A 20,088-nucleotide genomic window follows, 5' to 3' on the forward strand; every position below is an offset into this window, starting at 1 on the left:
CAGCTGAGTTAAGGTTCAGATTCACTGCAGCTTTTCTGATGTTCCTGGTCATTTATTTGTTACCTTCATCACTCATTGAGGTGACCTAGGCTCTTGCAAAATGGGGTATTAGATAGCGTGAGTGCAGAGGGAAGAATCCAGCCTGAAATTATCAAGCTGGGAGTTGTTATTCACATTTTATTTCAAAGGATTCTGGTGCAGCTGAGATAGGATCAAGAAAATACAAATAGAAAAAAAAACACACCACCAGCAAAGCTTAGGGTAATTGGTGAAGAAATTCCTGAAAAATCTAAATATTTTTACTCTATTTTCCAGAGTCACACATATTGATATTGATAATAACTACTATTGGGTTTGTTTCATTAGCACTAGAAGAAGGGAAATTAGAGCCCTCTTGCTGCTGTTCTGGCTAAAACAAAAGGAGAAATGGTAGGAGTTTCCTGAATCCCAGAAAAAAAATATTGTTTAAATGGATAAATCAGATTAAACAGAGGTATTTGAGACTTCGTGTTTCACTGCTGCAAATGATGGCAGAAATTGAGTTGCACCTGGCTGCTCAGGTCTGTGGTTATGCGTGCTGAAAGAGTATCTCCTTAGATCAAAAGTAAGACACAGTTCCACAGGTCTCCACTAGACAGTTGTAATTGTCCAGTTTAGAGGCAAGTAAATTATTTCACAACAAAGTACTGAGGAACAAACCTTAAATTCACTTTAATTTCTTCTCATGAGGAGTTACATTAGGCAGTACTAAAATACACTCATTTCCTAGACTGATGGTAATCTGTTTCTGAACTCCTCAGGCGCTAACTGAGGTTTTGTCACCTTAAAAGCGTTGTGGCTCTGCAGTCAGCTTTTGAACGTTGTTCTGCAGACTGTTGTAGAATCAACTGCCCCTGGAAAAAAAACCAGAACAAAACAAAACAGAACAAACAAACAAAAATTAACAAAGCCAAGGTTCTGGACCTGGATCTGGCATAAACACTGTGTTAGGTGGATGCCTCTCCTGGATGTATTGAAGGTCCTAGTGATTTCTCTCACTTTATTCCTTCTCTGCACACCTGAATCTCCCCTTGACAGTGAATTCTGACGGCATCCCTTTTGAACAGCTTTCTGTGATTGCTTCCATCCACAAGTTACTTTACTCCAGTGGATTTGCCACAGAGCTCTTGCCCATTAGCAAACTCTTCTGCAGTCTGCTTTAAAATCTGCTTATGGTTATGGCTAGATAAAAGCATCTGAGGTCAGTTTGGTAGAGCGGAGACAAATACTTTAACATAAGGTTTTCTATTCTGTGCAAGCAGCTAATAAAAGTGCCTGCAGGTGTTGAGAATTATCCTTCTCTTGGAGATTTCTTTACAATCTGAACCTAATCTTGGCAAAAGCTTTGGCGAGGATATCTGGCACATTAATTAAATGGCTTTTCCTCCCCCACAGGTCTTATGCTGTAGCTTTGATTAACCACCTCTGTAGCCAGGAAAGGAACTGCTGGATAGGCATTATCAGTTTTGCAGGTGTATGGATGTTAGAGATATGGGATTCCTGCCTTATCTGGCTGGATGCTCCTTTCTGTTTCAACACTACACATCTTTTCCCCTAGCTACAGTGACATGGATCCTGCAGGCATTTTATGAGATTTTAGTTTGAGGACCTTTTATTCAGTATGTATCTCTGGATGGCTTCTGCTGAGAAGTTTCAGCTCCTCAGGGGGAGCTGCCTGACTCCTCCAGAGCTCCCCCTCTATTGAAATGGCTTTTCCTTCCTGCAGTATCGCAGCTGTGACACATCAAAGCCAGGAGCTGGTGTGGCAGGACATGCGTTCCCAAAGCGGTGACGAAAGGTGATTTGCAGTGACAGGTTTCATATCTTAGGGTGTCACTTTCATGAATGACTTGGCTAGTTAAATTTAATGTGGAACAAGAGCTTGCTTACGTTCTGCCAGGCTTAAGATGTTCTTACTCACACCTTACTTAAGGAACAATTCCTACTGTTGAATAAGGGCTCCAGGATTTAGCCCTCTGTTAGCAGTCTTCCATAAACCCTTTGTTTTCCTAACATGTTAAAAACCAGGGTTTAATGGGTTCATGATGACATCAGTTATCAAGATTTGTGTGGTGTTGGCAGATGTTGAATTTTCAGTGGAAAACCATTAAACAGATTTGAGTCAGGGCAAGTTTCACAACGTGTATGTATTATACCGGTGGTTACATGTGTTGACTTCAGCTTTATTTATTACAAAGGAAAACAGGCCTGTGCTTATACAACAACAACAATGAGAAATTAATCTTGCCAATAGAAAAATCAGTCTTGTCTTGTTAAAGGTACTCAAAGTTACAGACTGAGCATGCTGAGCTTGCAGAAACTATGTCTGCAACCTTCAGATTTAATAAAGCTGAAATTAAAGAATTTGTAAAATAGTTCAAAAAATAATAAATGATTAAAAAATAGGTGTCTTTATTTTGGGGCATCCAGCTGAAAGAAGGAGCAATTCTGAGAAGTGCTGAATGCACACACACCCCCCGCCACACCCCCTTTTTTTTTTTTTTTTGGACAACTGTTCTTTCAAGAAGAAAGCATAATTAATTTCATACCAAATTTGATTTGTCCTTTTGAATGCTGATAGGCAGCCCATCAGCTCAGAACAGGTCAGTCCTGTACCAGTTCTACCACCTTGCTGGGCAACCTGTGCCAGTGTCTCACCACCCTCATGGGGAAGAACTTCTTCCTAACATCCAATCTGAATCTCCCCATTTCTAGTTTTGCTCCATTGCCCCTAGTCTTATCATTACCAGACACCCTAAAAACTCCCTCCCCAGCTTTCTTGTAGGCCCCCTTCAGATATTGGAAGGCCACAATAAGGTCTCCTCAGAGCCTTCTCTTCTCCAGAATGAGCAGCCCCAACTCTCTCAGTCTGTCTGCATAGGAAAGGTGTTCCAGTCCTCTGATCATCCATGTAACCCTTCTCTGGACATGATCCAGCACATCCAGATCTTTCTTGTAACAGAGGCTCCAGAACTGGATGCAGTACTCCAGGTGGGGTCTCACCAGAGCAGAGCAGAGGTGCAGAATCACCTCCCTCGACCTGCTGGCTATGCTTCTCTTGCTGCAGCCCAGGATGTGATTGGCTTTCTGGGCTGCAAGTGCACACTGGTGGCTCATGTTGAGCTTCTCATCCACCAGCACCCCCAAGTCCTTGCAGTAAGTAATAGAATATTTTTTTTCAGTGGCACCTTCACCATTGTAGGTTTTGCTCCAGCTTGGAGCAGGGACAGGTTTTTCCTGTATCAAACAAAACTTCAGTGGTGCTCTATATCTCGTCAGACAAACAAACAGAAATTCTTTTACTGGGTGCATGCAACCCCATTGTTTCTTTAGCAGCAGCAACTTTTCCAGTACATGAAAGTGATAGGACTAGGAGGAATGGAATGAAGCTGGAGGCAGGTAGATTCAGGCTGGACGTGAGGAAGAAGTTCTTCACCGTGAGAGCGGTGAAGCCCTGGAATGGGTTGTCCAAGGAGGTGCTTGAGGCCCCATCCCTGGAGGTGTTTAAGACCAGGTTGAATGAGGCTCTGGCCAGCCTGATGTAGTGTGAGGTGTCCCTGCCCATGGTAGGGGGGGTTGGAACTAGATCATCCTTGTGGTCCCTTCCAACCCTGACTGATTCTATGATTCTAAATTCACCATCTGATAAAAGGGCAGATGCTAAGCTTTGAATTAGGACCTCTGCTTTCACCAGCTCAAGAACAAATGATCACCCCCAGATGTGAGCGTGTAAAAGGAAAACATTCCCTCCCAATCTTTTCAAGTACAAAACAAATGATGAAATGTTTGATAATTATGATTTCATGAGTTAAGTGATCTCCTAATTATTACAAATGGGTAAACAGAAAGACTCTGATTGTTTACACTGCTAACCTACCTCAGTTTTGTGCCATTCATTATAGTCAGTAATGTTTATAGCATAATTTTTCCTAACAATAACATTTATGATATTTTAATCTGTGTGTGTATGGAGGGAAATAGCACATGAAAGAATTTCAGTGAAAATAAACCTTGATGGTTTTACATTTGGAACTCTGCTGTATTATTTTAGGACCCCAGTGCTCAAAACACTTATGATTAACTTTATTCACACAATTCCAAAGGGACAACTCATATGTATAAAGATAAGCCTTTTCTTAAGCCTTTTCTTGTACCCTTTTCCATCCCACCCTTTGCTTCCTGATGTGCCCAAGGCGGGGTTGATATGTCTGAGCAGATTGCTGAATACACTGAACTGTCTGTTCCTTCTCTGGAGGATGTCATTGTGATAGAATAACTACACAGGGGTTTGTGTATGGGTGAATATACAGATATTTGTACAAGTATTAATAAATTTATTCCATGGGCACCAAGTAATTATCTGGTTTATGGCAAGGGCAATTTGCTGCCATACTAAGCAGAAGTCATTCTTCTACCAAATGAAACAAGCAGAGCAGCATTTTTCAGCAGTGTGCTGAAATGTGTGATTAGTATTAAAATGTGTTCAGCACAGCATCATTATTCTAAAACCAGCCATGGAGATACAAAATGCACTGTGATGTTGCAAACTGAGCACAGTTTGATTGTAGGACACCCAGGGTAGAGGGGGTTTGTATTAGAATATACATTGCATCTATAATGCCTTTTTCCCTAAAATGTAATTAGGGTTTTTTATGAACTGGTAAAATATAGTACATAAAGGACTCAGGGGATTTCCATATAGCCACATTTATTCCCACATGTCTTTCCAAATCATAAATGGTTGTCTTCCTTAGAAATGGATTAGGACAAATTGCATTAGGACACGATTGTGAATCTGATTAAGGTGGAACCACGATCAGGTTTTTTCTTTTGGGCAACCATGTTTTCTTATAAGAACCAGAAGACAAAAAAGCCCTTGGCAAGATGTTTCAAAGGCCTTTCTCATATGCACATAAAAGCAGTTTTCATGCTAATTCAAAAATTGGTCCACACCTATAATTTCTTTATATAGCCAAGACAAAGCTTTGGGCAAAATTTTGCAGTAGTATATATTTCAGATACAGACTTGTGGTTTCAGTAAAAGCTCGTAAAAAGGAATTTCCATGCATAATTTCCTTAAGGAGAAGACTCTGAAGGCGAGCTGCAAGAGAGGCACAAGATCAGGCACTGATTCCAAATCGGTTCAGGGAGAGGAGTGCCGAGAACAAAACCATCCCCAGTGGAAAACTGATTTCATGTACTGAATAAATACCTTTTCAAATGAACGCACTCTTAGAGGGGCCCTAGCTCCTCCTCTTTTTGTTTTAGCATCTGATCCAAATGGAGCCTACTGCATGACTTTATTTGACACAGAAGGATGGGCAGAACTTCAAAGGTTTGGAAAAAGATTGTCTGTTACCTTCTTTCCCCCTCCCCTTCTATTATTTTTATTTTTAACTATATACTCAGTCCCATAAAACAAAAGGGACTGTAGTGTGAGGCTTTAGTGTGATGCTGTAGTGTGATGTGTAGCTAGGTGCCTTTAAGAACCACAAAGTTGAAGACCTCCAGCGGCTAAAGAGTGTCTAGGAGGTGGGCCAGGACATATATTTCATTCCCATAAGTACTGCAGCCCTATAAAACTAGCTGCAGATTTAGGTTTTTTTCCTTTTTCCCCTCCCTCTCTCCTCCCAGGAGGACACTCTTGCATGGAAGGCCTGGTGTCAGCCTTGGTAATGCTGCCAATTAGGTCTGGAGCAGCCTAATTGGGGTCTGGAGCTGCCAAGCTGGATTTTATGCTGCCTCACAGTGGTGTGGTATGGAGGCTAAAGAGGCTTTGTAGGGCAGGGGGCATGATGGCTTGGATTAGTTGGCCTGGTTTTAGAGGGAGGTTTGTTTGAAGCTTTGGCTTAATGGGGTTCTGCGTTAAACCCAGACTGGATTTTTGTGTATTTTTATATGCTTTGTGCTGTTGTATGGCGTTGTGGATAGCGTTTCCATTTAAATTCTCCAGCTCTATCCAGTCCATTGTGAGAGCTGTTTGCTCTTTTACCTTTCCAGAAAGGGCAAAAGAAATCTGTCTTGCTCTAAACTAAGACTGTTGAAGCGTTGTTATGTCTACGTTGCACTCAATTCTGTCAGTGCTTTGTTGCTACTCAACAGAAAACTAAACTGGAAGAAGCTGAGGGACCCATCACCATTTTAGTCCCTATGGTTCTATTGAATATGAGTGTTTTCATCTCTAGAATTAACACATAGCATCCATCTGAGCACTAGGAATGAAAGGCTGTGTGTAAGAAAAGAAGGTCCCTGTCTCCAAGGGTGTGACATGTTTAGGAAGAGACTGGATGGGGTGCTCGCTGCCATGGTTTAGTTGATTAGATAGTGCTGGGTGATAGGTTGGACTTGATGACCTCAAAGGTCTCTTCCAACCTGGTCTGGTCTATTCTGTTCTATTTTATTCTATATGAAAACTAAGAAAACAGGTAGGTATAAGGAATAAATTCTAGAAACCTGAGTGGCACTATAGCCTTTGTGCTTAGTATAATAAGCATGAATGATACTATCCTGCCCAAGTAACTGCAATGAGAGGCTTTATTGCTAAGCTTTTGGGGTTTGCAAGTTTTTTCCCAGTTTAGTCCAAAATTCAATGATGTTTATTTTAAGTTGTTTGTATTTTACCTAATACCATCTTTGCTTTGGCAAATAAGAACAGGAATCTGAATTCTTCATGTGTTTCATGCAGAAAAATAGGAACAGATCTGAACTGTGGTCCAAATTTCAGGGTGTATCCATCTGAACTAGGCTTCTGCTGTGGCTGGAAAACATCTCGTTATCTCTTCTCTGTTGCTGTTGACAATTCACTGTGATTTCTTTCAGAAGCTCAGGGTTTGAGATGAATGCTCAAGCTAGTAACACAGCAAGTGAATCATCACCATTTTACCAGGCTGACAATCTCATGTATCCCTCCAGATTTTGCATGTTTATGTAAACTGGGTGTTTGAAAGCATTCTGAATCTGTAATGCTAGTTTACAGCCCAGTAATAATGATCAAACCACTCCAAAAGAGTGGGGTTTTTGTCTTTTTCTCCCCCTGGCATCTCTAAATGGGTTTTCTCACCCCTGGGACTGTCAGCACATCTAGAGGAAGATTCCATTCAGAGGGACTGAAAAACAGCAGTAGTGGAGTTTCTGGATTTCTTATCCAAACTCAGTTCTGAAATATAAGTATGCAGGTTCTCTCCCTTGGATATTCAAGGTAGATGTTCAGTTCTATTTTACAATAGTGATTTTCAGCTGACATGGGGAAGGTGTAATGGGGAAGTGGTGGAGTCACCACAGATGGAGGAATCTAAAAGATATGTAGAATCATAGAATGGTCTGGGTTGGAAGGGACCTACAAAGGTCATCTCGTCCAACCTCCTTCTGCACTCAGCAGGGGCATCCTCAACTAGATCAGGCTTCCCAGAGCCCTGTTGAGACTCACTTTAAATATCTCCAGGCATGGTGCCACAGCAAACTTCATGGGCAACCTGTTTCAGTGTTCTGCCACCCTCATAGTAAAGAATCTGATCCCAACATCCTATCTAAATCTTCTCTTCTGTAGTTTGAAGCCATTGCTCCTTGTCCTGTCCCCACAAGCCTTTGTAAACAGCTCCTCTCCATTCTTCATGTAAGCCCCCTTCAGGTACTGGAAGGCTGCTCTTAGGTCTCCTTCTCTTCACCAGGCTGAACAACCCCAGCTCCCTCAGCCTGTCCTCATAGCAGAGGTGCTCTGACCCCCTAATCATTTTTGTGACCCTCCTCTGGACCCCCTCAAGGTAGATCTGTTAGTGAAGGACATGGCTTAGTGGTGGCCTGGCAGTGATGGGTTAACTGGCAATACAGTTGTGGCTTGTTGTAGAATATAGATCTCACTGAAGCTGTTACAAAACAGTCAAAAATAATTATAGCATAGTGGGAAATAATTGTGTTAATTAGAAATAAAATAACTTAAAAGGGCTGAGTAAAAATGTTAGCCAAAACTGTCACACAAAGTTTTCTTATCTGGTGGAGTTTGTTACAGGGGTTTTTTTTGGTCCAGTTTTATATACAAAATGGCAGTGAGTGAGATACACACATATGTAAGTGTGGGCAGACCTTATTGCTGTCTACAACTACCTGAAGGGAGGTTGTAGCCAGGTGGAGGCTGTTCTTTTCTCCCAGGCGACCAGCACCAGAACAAAAGGACACAGTCCCAAACTGCACCAGGGGAGGTTTAGGCTGGATGTTAGGAAGATATTCTTCACAGAAAAAGAGATTGGCCATTGGAATGGGCTGCTCAGGGAGGTGGTGGAGTCACCATCCCTGGAGGTGTTCAGGAAGAGACTGGATGGGGTGCTTAGTGCCATGGTTTAGTTGATTAGATGGTGTTGGATGATAGATTGAACTTGATGATCTCAAAGGTCTTTTCCAACCTGGTTAATTCCATTCTGTTCTGTTCTATTCTATTCTATGGAAGAAAATGTAAAGATTGGAAATCCAATGTCTAAAATTAAGTATTTGAAAGATGCAAGAGACAGAAACTGGTAAATTCATGAGCAGTGATACTTAGCCTTTTTCAGTGTAAATTTTTGTTACTTTTCAGATGTTTAAACATTTCTGTGGAAGGCATATCTGGCTGGAAGGTTGGGTGTTGAAAAAAGTCTAGCCAAATACCTGCTTTATATGTATTTAAAGGTATATTCAGAGGTTTGCAGAACCATCCCAGCCCAAAAGCTGACTGAGCTGTTTGTGCTAAAATGGGGGGGGAGGGAGGGAAATTTACTTTGTGTTTGCTCTTTCATTTTTCATCCCTGTTTTAGTTTTTTATTTGAAATTACCAATGAATTGTTTCAACAGTATTGGGTTGTTTGTTGCTTTTTTTTTTTAAATGAGAATTTTTGTCAAAAATGCCAAGAGAAGAAAAAAAAAAAAATCAGTAATGAGTCATTTAAGCTGTGTTCCTATTTGGTTTTCCCACCAATTCTCTGCTTGCAGTGTTCTTTTGTGGTTTAAGTAGCTCATAGAATCAGAGTGATTGTCTAAATCGTGCCGTTTGCTTATTTTCTCTGATTGGGAAGAGATTTTTTTATAAGCTGTTTTCACTTCTGCCTGAAGTGAGGCTTATTTGCTCCACAAAAAGAATTATTTTAATTTCATGAATGAATCCATCTCTGCTTCAGACATAAACATTCATTTTCTTGACGTGATGCTCGCAGTAATTTTTTTTTTGTGAGAAGTGAAAAAGATAAAGACAAGAAAAAGATCAGGGATTCTTAAAAGTGTCGTGTTAAAGTGTTTTCCCTGTTTGTTCCCTGGTACCTTGCAGCTTGGCCATCGCTGCAAATCCATTCTTAAATTCCTCTTAAATACAGAAACTGGTAAATTAGTGACCAGAAGGCCCTGCAATTCAGGGTATGTAGAGGGAGTGATTGGAAAACCTGACTCCTGGTTGCAATTATTCATATGATTTACCTGCAGTCATGTCACTTTTATGGCACCTAAAGATATGCTATATCTATTTATTCAGCTAAGTGACTCAATCAATTTCTGTGACAAATGTACTTAAAACCAATGGAGTTGGGTGCTTGATTCTTAATGAGCTTAAAGCTGTATGAGTTATGTCAGAGGGAAAATCTGGCCAAGGAGGGGGTAGTAGAAATGGAACAGACCAGGATAATCAGGGAAAATGTAGGCTGGATATTAGGAAAAAAACTTTTTACTGAAGGAATGGCCAAGCACTGGAACAAGCTTCCCATAGAGGTGGTGGAATCACCATTCCTGAAGGTGTTAAACAAGCTTGTAGACATGGCACTTGGGGACATGGTTTACTGGTCATGGTGGTGTTAGACTGAAGGTTGAACTCCATGATTTTAAAGGTCTTTTCCAACCAAAATGGTTCTATGATATTTGGGATCTTTTTTATTTTTCACTTTAAATTACTCTGGTTATATTCCACATCATTATTTTTGTGGCAATTTCCAATGTGAGTATCTGCAGAATGGTGGATCTGGAACATCCACTGAAACTGGGAATAGATCAAGAAAAGGCTCCAAGGAGACCTTATTGTGGCTTTCCAGTATCTTATGGGAGCCTACAAGAAAGCTGGGGAGGGACTTTTTAGGATGTCAGGCAATGATAGGGCTAGGGGCAACAGAACAAATATAGAAATGGGTAGATTCAGATTGGATGTTATGAAGCAGCTCTTCAGCATGAGGGTGGTGAGATACTGGAACAGGTTGCCCAGGGAGGTGGTAGAAGCCTCATCCCTGAAGGTTTTTAAGGCCAGGCTGGATGTGGCTCTGAGCAACCTGATCTAGTGTGAGGCATCTCTACCCATGGCATGGGGGTTGGAACTAGATGATCCTTGAGGTCCCTTCCAATCCTAACAATTCTATGATTCTATGATCTAAAACAAACAAACAAACAAAAAACCCACAAAACTGAGATGTGGAAGAAAAGTTGACCTATATATTTTGAAAGTTATTGTTGAGAAAGCATTCTGCTAAATGAGTGAAGGCTGATCACAAGTATGTATGATATATTTATGTGTGTGCATATATTTGCAAAAAACATGCCTGCACACCTTAATTTATTTATTTTTCTTCAGCATTTCAGCAGCTTCTTTCAAAAACCACAGATTTAGGTTATGAAGCACAGTTTTAAGGGTCCCTCCCAAGCCAAAATGTTCTATGACTCTACGGTGGGCCAGGCTGATAATATGATTAAGTACAAGAACTTAACTGAAGTGGTTCACAAAATGTTTTGCAGCTATAAATTGTTAGAAGCAGTGGAGTTTTCTGACAGTACTGTTGTGGAATAATTATGGGATTAAAAAGTTAGAATAAGGTTATTTCAAAACCAGTGTAAGGTAATGTGAGCCAGAACTCTCAAAGTCCCTTAATAGGTGTTCTTAACTCAATGCTAATACTTTATTTAACGTAATGCGCTGTGCGCTCTTTAAATTGTTAGCTTGGAGCAGATGATTTATGTTGCTCCTGCATTCAAACAGGAATTAATGCCCTTATCCTATTTGACTGGAATCGTTAAGCACTTTTGTTCACAGACTCCTATCAGAATGATAACCAAAACATAAAATCAGCAAGGTTTTTAATGACCATGGGGTTAATTTGAAGTGCCCTGATTTACAGATATTAGGCTAATGCTCTCTTTCAAGTGTTCGCTGAGGTGTTAGAAAGTTTGAGTTCCCGTTCAGCTCCAACAGTTAGTATACTGCAGGTTCTTTGTTTTCAGAACATTAGCAAGTGGCAGTTAAGAGACTTGGCCTCAATAGCTTTCTTTTTATTTTTAGTAGACAATGATATCTTTCAGTGTGTTTGGAGGGAATCTGAAGAGAATGCCACAGCTAATTTATCTGATCCAAATCAGATCTTGGGCTTGTAGGTTTCTGTTGTGTTCCAGGTGTTGCCTTTTCTTTCATTCCTGAATAGTTTACCTTACTATTGTGCATTTCATACCTGCATCATGTTTTGCTCACCTGATTTTATTACCTTTTTTTGGCTGTGATGGTATTAGCTAACCTGGACGCTTGGTATTGGTTAATACTAAGTTTTGCTAGTGCAGTTAGTGCAAGCACAGCAACTGACACAGTTACTTGTCATTATTTCAGGTATTCAATATTATGGTTACCTGCACATAGGACTTCCACTCCATTCCATTTTGATTTTGGTACTGGAACAAAGGGATGAACTTTCCTGTCTTTTCTGGTTATAGTCCCTGTGTAGGTGCTGCTGAGAAAAGCAGCAGACGCTGTTGTTTGCTGTCCTGCTGCCAGCAGTTAGAACTGTGCAAAGGAACTAAAGAAGAGGTTCATGAGAAATTTCTTTCCATTTTCAATTGTTAAGAGCAAATCTTATGTCCAATACTTTAAGAAATCTATGATTTCTTATGGACAGGCATGTAAAGCAAGGGATATTTTCCCCTTGGTATAGTACAGCATTTGGGTGATGACTTGCTTAAACACTCTTTAAAAAGGAAGGAAAGAAGAAGTGTTAACCAGTGAAAGCTTCTCATGTACACAAGTGAAAGGAGGAAAGTGGAAATGAAAGTTCATGGCAATGAGAAATGACATTTACTGTGGGTGCAGTAAAATGTAGAGCACGCACAGGGAAATATTTAATGAGAACCATAAGGTGGCATCACTGAAATTGTCTTGACATAAAAAGTAGAGAATATCTAAGGCTGGTGGGATGAATACCAACAGGGCATCTGATGCTTTTCCGAGTCCTGTTTGAGCACTTTGGCTTCTTAGATGCTGCCAGACTTGCCTGAATATTCACCAGAATGTGATTTCTGATGCCTATGAAGGTTGATAGCCCACCTAGGGTTGAACTCAAGCAGGAGAGAGGTTAGTGATGACAAAGAGAAAGTAGATGATGTATCTAAATAACAACTAATTAACAGATTAGCAGAGCTTTGGTCTGTTTGGATAGTCTGAAGTTGTCCTTCTTAGCTGGACTGATTCTGTCCTAAAGTACATGTAACACTGCAGCAGAGTGAGATTGTAATTACCAGTTTAACCTGAATGTTTGATTTTGAGAGGATGTTTCTTATAACTCATTGCAGGTCGCTAGCAAAGGTCCAAAGCACTTGTATATATAAAGCATATGTTTAAATCAGATCACTTCCTCAAAGTCCAAAGATCTTCAAATTCAGTGGTCATTTCCTTACCACTGGTGCCTCAACCATTTCAGAATAGAGACACCCTTGATTTGAGAGCTGAGAAGAAAGGGAGAGACAACACACCAGCTTCTCAGTTTTGTGTTAACACTTCATTTCATGTGCAGGGGTAGAAATTGATTTGAAAAAAAAATACCTGATATTTCACAAGTACTGCATCTCCCACTGATATGATCTGGATGACTTAGCTGTCTCAAACTGGGCTTGCAAAACTCTAGCAGTCCTTAAAGGCTTTCTGCAAACCCTAAAGTTTTGTGGGGGGAGTTCTGGAACGATCCAAGAAATCATGTCATATATATGTTACAGCCAACAGCTCTGAAGCCCTGAAAGGATCAAGATCCAGAGATTCCATGAAGTCCCCTGAGACATTTAATTTTCCTATTGGTAGTACATGCAAAACAGCTAGATACTCTGGAGAGGAGAAGTAGAATGAAAGCCTGAGGGAACAGCATCCATTTCTAGAAACGTTACAAGAAGTGACTTTGTCAAAGTCACACAGAAAATGGGAGTCAGACCATGTAAATCCAAAGTTTTTAGTCATGGTAACCCATCAAAAGCAGCCCTGCTTTTTCCTTCAGCTGGAGCTGCCACAGACCACATTTATATTCCTAGATGTTGTCCAAAAGAAAGGAGAAATGAATTTTCAAATTTTCTTTCTGTTGCATTGTCTGTTTATTATGCCCAGTGTTGTTGCACATAATGCCAGGATGTAAAATGATTCAGGGACTGTTGTCTTCAGTCATAACGTGGGAAAACAGAGAAGCAGTTGGAGAATAATTTCTCACACTGTTCTGCCATGGCAGTTCTTTCTGTTTTGATTTAAGAAACTACAGGCAGTGGGAAAGGTTCCCACTGAAAGTGTTTTAAATGTCAAATATAAGATTCATTTCTATACTGCTTTAATCCAAATGCCAGAGTTCTGAGCTAAGCTATCAATCTGACCAGGACTTCATGAGATTGCCTATCTTAAACAGCTATCTCTTGAACTGGAAATCCTGCTAACACCAAAGCATAACATCAGTGTATTTCTCTGAGAAAAGACAACCTTATGCTCTTTGAGATCACGTGCTGTGGCTTCCTTAGGCTTGCTTTTCCTATGTGGACAGGCTGAGAGAGTTGGGGTTGTTCAGCCTGGGCAAGGCTCCAGGGAGACCTTCTTGTGTCCTTTCAGCAGTTTAGAGTGGCTCATAAGAAATACAGGGACAGTCTTTTTTGCAGGGCTTGTTGAGACAGGACAAGGGGTGATGGTTTCAAACTAAAAGAGGGAAGATTTAGACTTGATAGAATAATTTTTTCATACCAAGGGTGATGAAACACTGATGCAGGTTGCTCAGAGAGCTGGTAGAAGCCCTATAAACAGCAAATATTCTAGGTCAGGTTGGATGGGGCTCTGAGCAACCTGATCTAGTTGAAGATGTCTCTGCTCACTGCCAGGGGGTTAGACTAGATGACCTTTAAAGATCCTTTGCAAACCAAACCATTCTATGATTCTGTGATATACTAGGGCTGTTGATAGGAGGTGTTTGGGTGCATAGTAGCTTTCTGAAGAGTCCATGTTTTCTAATGTAAAATAGATCACTGGAGAGGTAATCTAGACAAGCAGGCACATCTTCAACTAGATGAGGTTTCTCAGAGCGCTGTCCAACCTGACCTTTAGTGTTTCCGGGGATGAAGCTTCTATCACACGTCTGGACAACCTCTGGGCCAGGGTATCACCAGCCTCAGTGTAAAAACTTTCTTCCCTATATTTAATTTAAAGCTCTCCCTTTCAAAATTTAAAATCATTATGTAGACAGCTATCCTAGTCATCTAGTTTGAAAAGTTTTTTTTCATTATGCTTTTCTTCCTTCTCATTTTTAGCTCCTTCTTTAAGAAGGGAGTTCTGTAAAATTAAATCCTGATTCTGCTTCTTCACTGCTGGCAGATGTGCCCTGTGTGATTCAATGTTCCAGTCTTGTGGTCAACAACAATTATGACTTGAAGCCTGTGAACTCTGGCAAGATGCACCAGTTTAATATTTTGGTGGTGGTGGTTTGTCTTAATGTATAGTGTAAATGTAATGTGATATTTGGAGAGGCAGCACATCTTCTGAGAAATCAATTCAAATGTTACATACAACCATGGGAGTTTTGAGGGGGGGAAAAATAAAAATCCTATTCATGTTTTTGGAAAGGAAAAGAAACAATCAGGCACATCTGATTCTTTAACAGAGAAATTCTCCTAGCAGGGAAAACCTAAACAAGATGTAATGGGGACATTAAAGGGCACTATCCTGTTGATTTTACTCATATAAATAATTCCATTTGAGGGGGGTAAACATACTATGCTAAATGATCTCATTGCAGGGGGGGAAGATGTTTGATGGTCCTCTTAGAAAGCAGCATAATCTTTGGCAAGAGCAGAAGGAGTCCAAATTTTCTAACAGACAGGCTAATCAGTAGCAATTAAGAGGCAGAGTAGCAGCCTAATAAAGTACACTTGTCACCAGTTGTCATCTTAGTGATCAATTCACACCTCCACAACAACAACATCGACCCTTCAAGTACTCTAATGACCCTGCATCCCTAAAGTGACAGGAGGATTAGGTCAAAGATAATGTGCTGGAAAGGTGCTAATGAAGTGGTGGAATTACAAGATGAGCTTCATACTTGATAGACAGGAAGAGGGAGTGTTTGGTCCCACTCCAGCAATGAGGTTCACATGGGGAAAGTCTCATTGACTTCCACATCCCGTCAGGATCAGGACCTTAATTTAATTAATTAGGGCTTTTAACTGCTTAGTTAAATATGGAAGATGCAACTGTGGAAAGTGTGTTTCCTAAAAGTAGCAGATGTATCTCAGGTAATTAAGTTCACTCTCCTATGCTATTTTGTTGTTTGGGTTTTTTTTAACCTTCTCCCTGAAAGTTGTATTTTGCAGGCATTGATTGCTCACATCATGGGAACTTTGTGCAATTAATATTAAATAGATTTATATATATATATATAAAAATTGTTGCATGGAATGATTGTAATTGCTTTCACATGCACTGATTCTGCTCTTGAGGGGTTTGGAGCACGAGCCCTGTGAGGAGAGACTGAAGGAGCTGGGGTTGCTTAGCCTGGAGAAGAGGCTCAGGGCAGACCTTATTGCTCTCTTCAACTACCTGAAGGGAGGCTGTAGCCAGGCGGGGGTTGGTCTCTTCTCCCAGGCAACCCACACCAGAACAAGAGGACACAGTCTCAAGCTGCACATGGGGAGGTTTAGGCTGGATGTTAGGAAGAAGTTCTCCATAGAAAGAGTGACTGTCCATTGGAATGGGCTGCCCATGGAGGTGGTGGAGTCACCATCACTGGAGGTGTTTAGGAAGAGACTGGATGGGGTGCTTGGTGCCATGGTTTAGTTGATTAGATAGTGTTGGGTGGTAGGTTGGACATGATGATCTCAAAGGTCTCTTCCAACCTGGTCAAGTCAATTCAGTCCAATTCTATTCTATTCTATTCGAGATGCTGAGTATGTCATTAGAATATAATGTCCTATGTTCAGTAACAAAAAGGTGTCATCTTATTCAGCATTCCAAATATGTGTGTTTATATATATTTATAGATAGATACTGTATGGCAGTAGCATTTTGAGGTTCCAGTGCAGAAATAGTATTCTTGTAGGTATTATTGAATATGCATGCTTAATAACATCCAAAGTGTTTACCAGATAATCAAACCAGTCCTGTTCATTAAACACTTTGTTAATTTGCATTTGAACTAGAATGGTAACCCATCTCAAAACAAACAAAAAAAACCCTCCCAATATTAGAGGGGTGGGGGGAAAGGGTACAGCAGGCCACTTCTGGCATTCTAAGCCCCGGTCTTCATTAGATGTTACTCTGCTGCTTGATGGTAGCTAATTAACTTGTATATTGAAAACCCTTTAGAATGATTTGATACAGGGAGGTGAGGGAATACATCGCGCTGGGATTAGCACATTTATATTGCTGTAGCTGCGTCCCTGCTGTTTGGGTGCTGGGGGAGGTAACCATTTATGAATTTAGCTGTATTAGGATCATTGCCAAGTGGTATCATTCCTACTGATAGCAATTTCAACAAATTCTGCTTTCCTTCAGTGAGAGATGTACGGCTATATAATGTCCTGGTGCACATATGAGTGCCAGAGATTGCCCTGCAAAATTAGTCATGAGAAGCTTTATTTCGTTTTGTTAATTCATGGTTTTGAGAGTAGAAAAGAAAAGGAAAGAAAAGAAAAGGAAAGAGAAAAGAAAATAAAAAAGAAAAGAAAAAGAAAAATAAAAGAAAAGAGGGAAAAAATACAAGAAAAAGGAAAGGAAAGAAAAGGAAAAGCAGAGAAAAAAATAGAGGCTTCAAAATGCTGACATTAAAAAGGTGGATGCAACTTCTTTGGCCATCAAAATGGAATTTTAAATGGATGAGTGTTGTGCCCTCTGCTCCCCTCAGGATTTTGAATTTCATCACCTCCAGCTTTACAGTTAAGCTCTGAAATAGCTACGTGAGTGTGTTGTACAATTTTGTGTGCTTTATACTGTAAAGCACTGCACACGTGCTAATTAATTAACTCTTCAAGGAAAGCTTAGCTTCCTGCAAAATTGGCTCTCAAGGCTGATGCCCAAAAACTTTTCCTTTTTTTTTTTCTCCCCAACCAATTTTAAGAGTAAAATGAAAATTTGTTTTACTACAGAGCACAGGTGTGAACTTCCAAATGCTGCATTTGAGCCAGAGGCATTTCTGAGAGAAAAGTCAGAAGTTACTTGTTTCAGCACCAGTAGTACATCTGTGGAGTATTATGAACTTAAACTAGGAATGAATGATATTTTTCTAGCTTGTCATTAAATAAATCTTTTTAGCTACCTGAATTACAGTGTAATGCATTTAGGATTACTCTTAAAAGTAAAAAGGAACATTCCATTTCAGATCGTAAGGATAAGGGTTGGTGGTTTTTATACTAATAGAAGTACATCTGTGGAGTAGCATTGAAATTAGTAGTAATTTTGAGAGAGATGTTATGATGCATCCTTTCTTTACAGCTTGGGAGAGAAAGAGAGACACAAGAACTGTTTTGTGCAAGATAGAAAAGAGTTTTTGGAGAGAATTGGCTTTTTGGCCTTGCCAGTCAGGGTTGGAAGAGAGCCAATGGTCTGGTCTAGCAGATGAAGGCAGTATCTCCACACCACTTCTGATCCACAGATCAACCTGAACTGCAGGTGTTTACTGCAAGCATTTTGCCTTTGGTTTGCAAGAAGATGAGATCAGATCCTATCACTTTTGTAAGGCTGTTGAATTAATTTCTTTCCCGTGAAGGTGTTAGGGCTCTGGAACAAGCTGCCCGGAGGGGGTTGAGGAGTCATTTTCTTCTGGAAAGGTTCTAAACCCACCTAGAGCAACCTGCTCTATGTCACCCTAATTTAGCAGGGGTCCAGAGATTCATTCCAACCCCTACCATTCTGTGATTCGACACATCCCAAAGGTGAGAGAGGCAGCAAGTACAGTTGAATAGGAGTAGGAATGAGGTCCGAATTTAATATACAATATTCATACATAGGAGCCCTGTAATTTTCTGTTGCAGACCAGGTTTTGATCTTTCTTTATGGGTGCAGCACATTGGGGTAGAGGTGCTTTTATTTCACTTTGATATAGCCTGGCGAGCCATTTTGGAAACAATATGTGCAGTCAGCCTTTTATTTATTATTTCCTTCTGTGCTCAACAGCTTGCCCATTCAAAATGGAAGAGCACGAACACTGTTGCCTTCTCGGTCACCTTGCTGCGAAGTTGTAATGTAGCAAATGGCTAATGCATGCACACACGCGGGGACGGCTTTAACCCACATTTCACACCCCCATAATCGATTCATTGGCTTTGAAGAGCAAAACAAAAACAACAGCCCTTGTCCAGCTGCAGCAAGCGAGAGCTCAGACATATGCTGGTGTAAAAGAGAGGGTAGTGCAGGAGACCCTGCCTAAAACGTTGGAACAAAGGGAGCACAATCGTCCTGGCAAGGCATGGGACGAATTAAACACCCCATTGTATGAAATGTGAATGGGTCGGCATTGTGAGGTGCGGCGTGGGGGGCTCCTTCACCCTGCCGATTAGCCACACGATTACCCAGATTACATGGGGAAATGGCGAGGGTAAATAAGGGCAGCCTTCTGCCACCCCCTCCGCCCCTGGGCTGGGAGTGGGTTGTCCTGACCCATTCCCCGCTACCCAGAACTGAAAGAGAAGGGGTGGAGGGGAACGGGAGCAAAGCTGTAAGCCCTGTGGTTAACAAAAACGAGGATTTCAAGGGCAACAGCGTGAAAACATCTTTCTGGTTAAGTGATGTGTGGGTATTGTTTCCTCTTACCACACAGTGTGGAAGTAAACTGCTAGGACAAAAAAAACGGTCTTCTATCCTCTCTTCTTTCTCTGTGTCCTCCCAGGCTAAGGGAGACCCACTAGATAATGATAGCAAGTGATATGACAGGAGGAAACATCCTCAAGTGGCACTAGTGGAGGTTTGAGTTGGATATTAGGAAACATTTCTTCACCAAAATGGTTGTCAACACCCGGAACACGCTATCCAGGGAAGTGATGGAGTCCTCATCCCTGGAGGGATATAAAAGATGTGTAGATGAGGTGCTGAGTGACATGATTTAGCCCTGATGTGGCAGTGCTGGGTTGGACTTGATGACCTCTTCCAATCAAAATGATTCTATGATCACAAAGAGTAAGCACAGTTTGTGTCCTGCAGTCTTCTTCCTCCACTCCATAATCTTGCAGAAAGATTAGCTCTCTTCTCCCTTCCCACTAGTCAGATTTTACAGCCATGGAGTAACACTGTGAAAACTGTTTATCCAGACCAGTGTAGCTCAGCAGAGTAAGGAGAGATTATTTCCCTGTGCTAGTTTTAAGGTGCCTGTAGTCAGCTGTGATCCAAACTAAACTCACATCTGTCTTAGGGAAGGTCAGGCTGGAGAGATCATGCTGCCAGCTGTCCCAGAGTTTTTAGTCTTTAAAAGTCTGTTTGTTGTGCTTAGGAAATCAGCACTAAACTGAACCGCAGTGCTCACTCTGATGAAGTCTCAGTTTCTGTGGGATGGTGTCAAAAAGAAGCAGTATCAGAAGTGATCAGCAGTGGATGTGGAGATGTTCACAGTATGAAATGTATAATGCAAAATACATATGGACATATCGTGCTTACAGACCTAAACTTTCTCAAAAGTGGAGATATTTGTCTCAAAGAAGCTATATCATATTCTAGCTTTTCAGTTGAAAAGCGTTCTAATGCTTGTACATGGTATAGCACAGCCCTGACCTCCAGCTCTTTTACCCTGCAGAGAATTAAATTGCATGTATTGTGAGATATCCCACAGCAATGGGATCAGTACCTAAACTGGGATG

General features: G+C 40.9%; 1 long non-coding RNA gene across 1 annotated transcript in view; it reads right to left on the reverse strand.

Moving 5' to 3' along the window:
• Positions 1-719: 719 nt before the first annotated feature.
• LOC128897444 (uncharacterized) overlaps positions 720-20,088 on the reverse strand; it is a 31,561-nt gene continuing 12,192 nt past the window's right edge. The window contains exon 3 of the long non-coding RNA XR_008462387.1: positions 720-893. This is a non-coding gene — a long non-coding RNA (uncharacterized LOC128897444). The remainder of the gene's footprint in view (positions 894-20,088) is intronic.

Source organism: Dryobates pubescens, chromosome 9, assembly GCF_014839835.1.
Source record: "Dryobates pubescens isolate bDryPub1 chromosome 9, bDryPub1.pri, whole genome shotgun sequence".
NCBI classification, from domain to species: Eukaryota; Metazoa; Chordata; class Aves; order Piciformes; family Picidae; genus Dryobates; species Dryobates pubescens.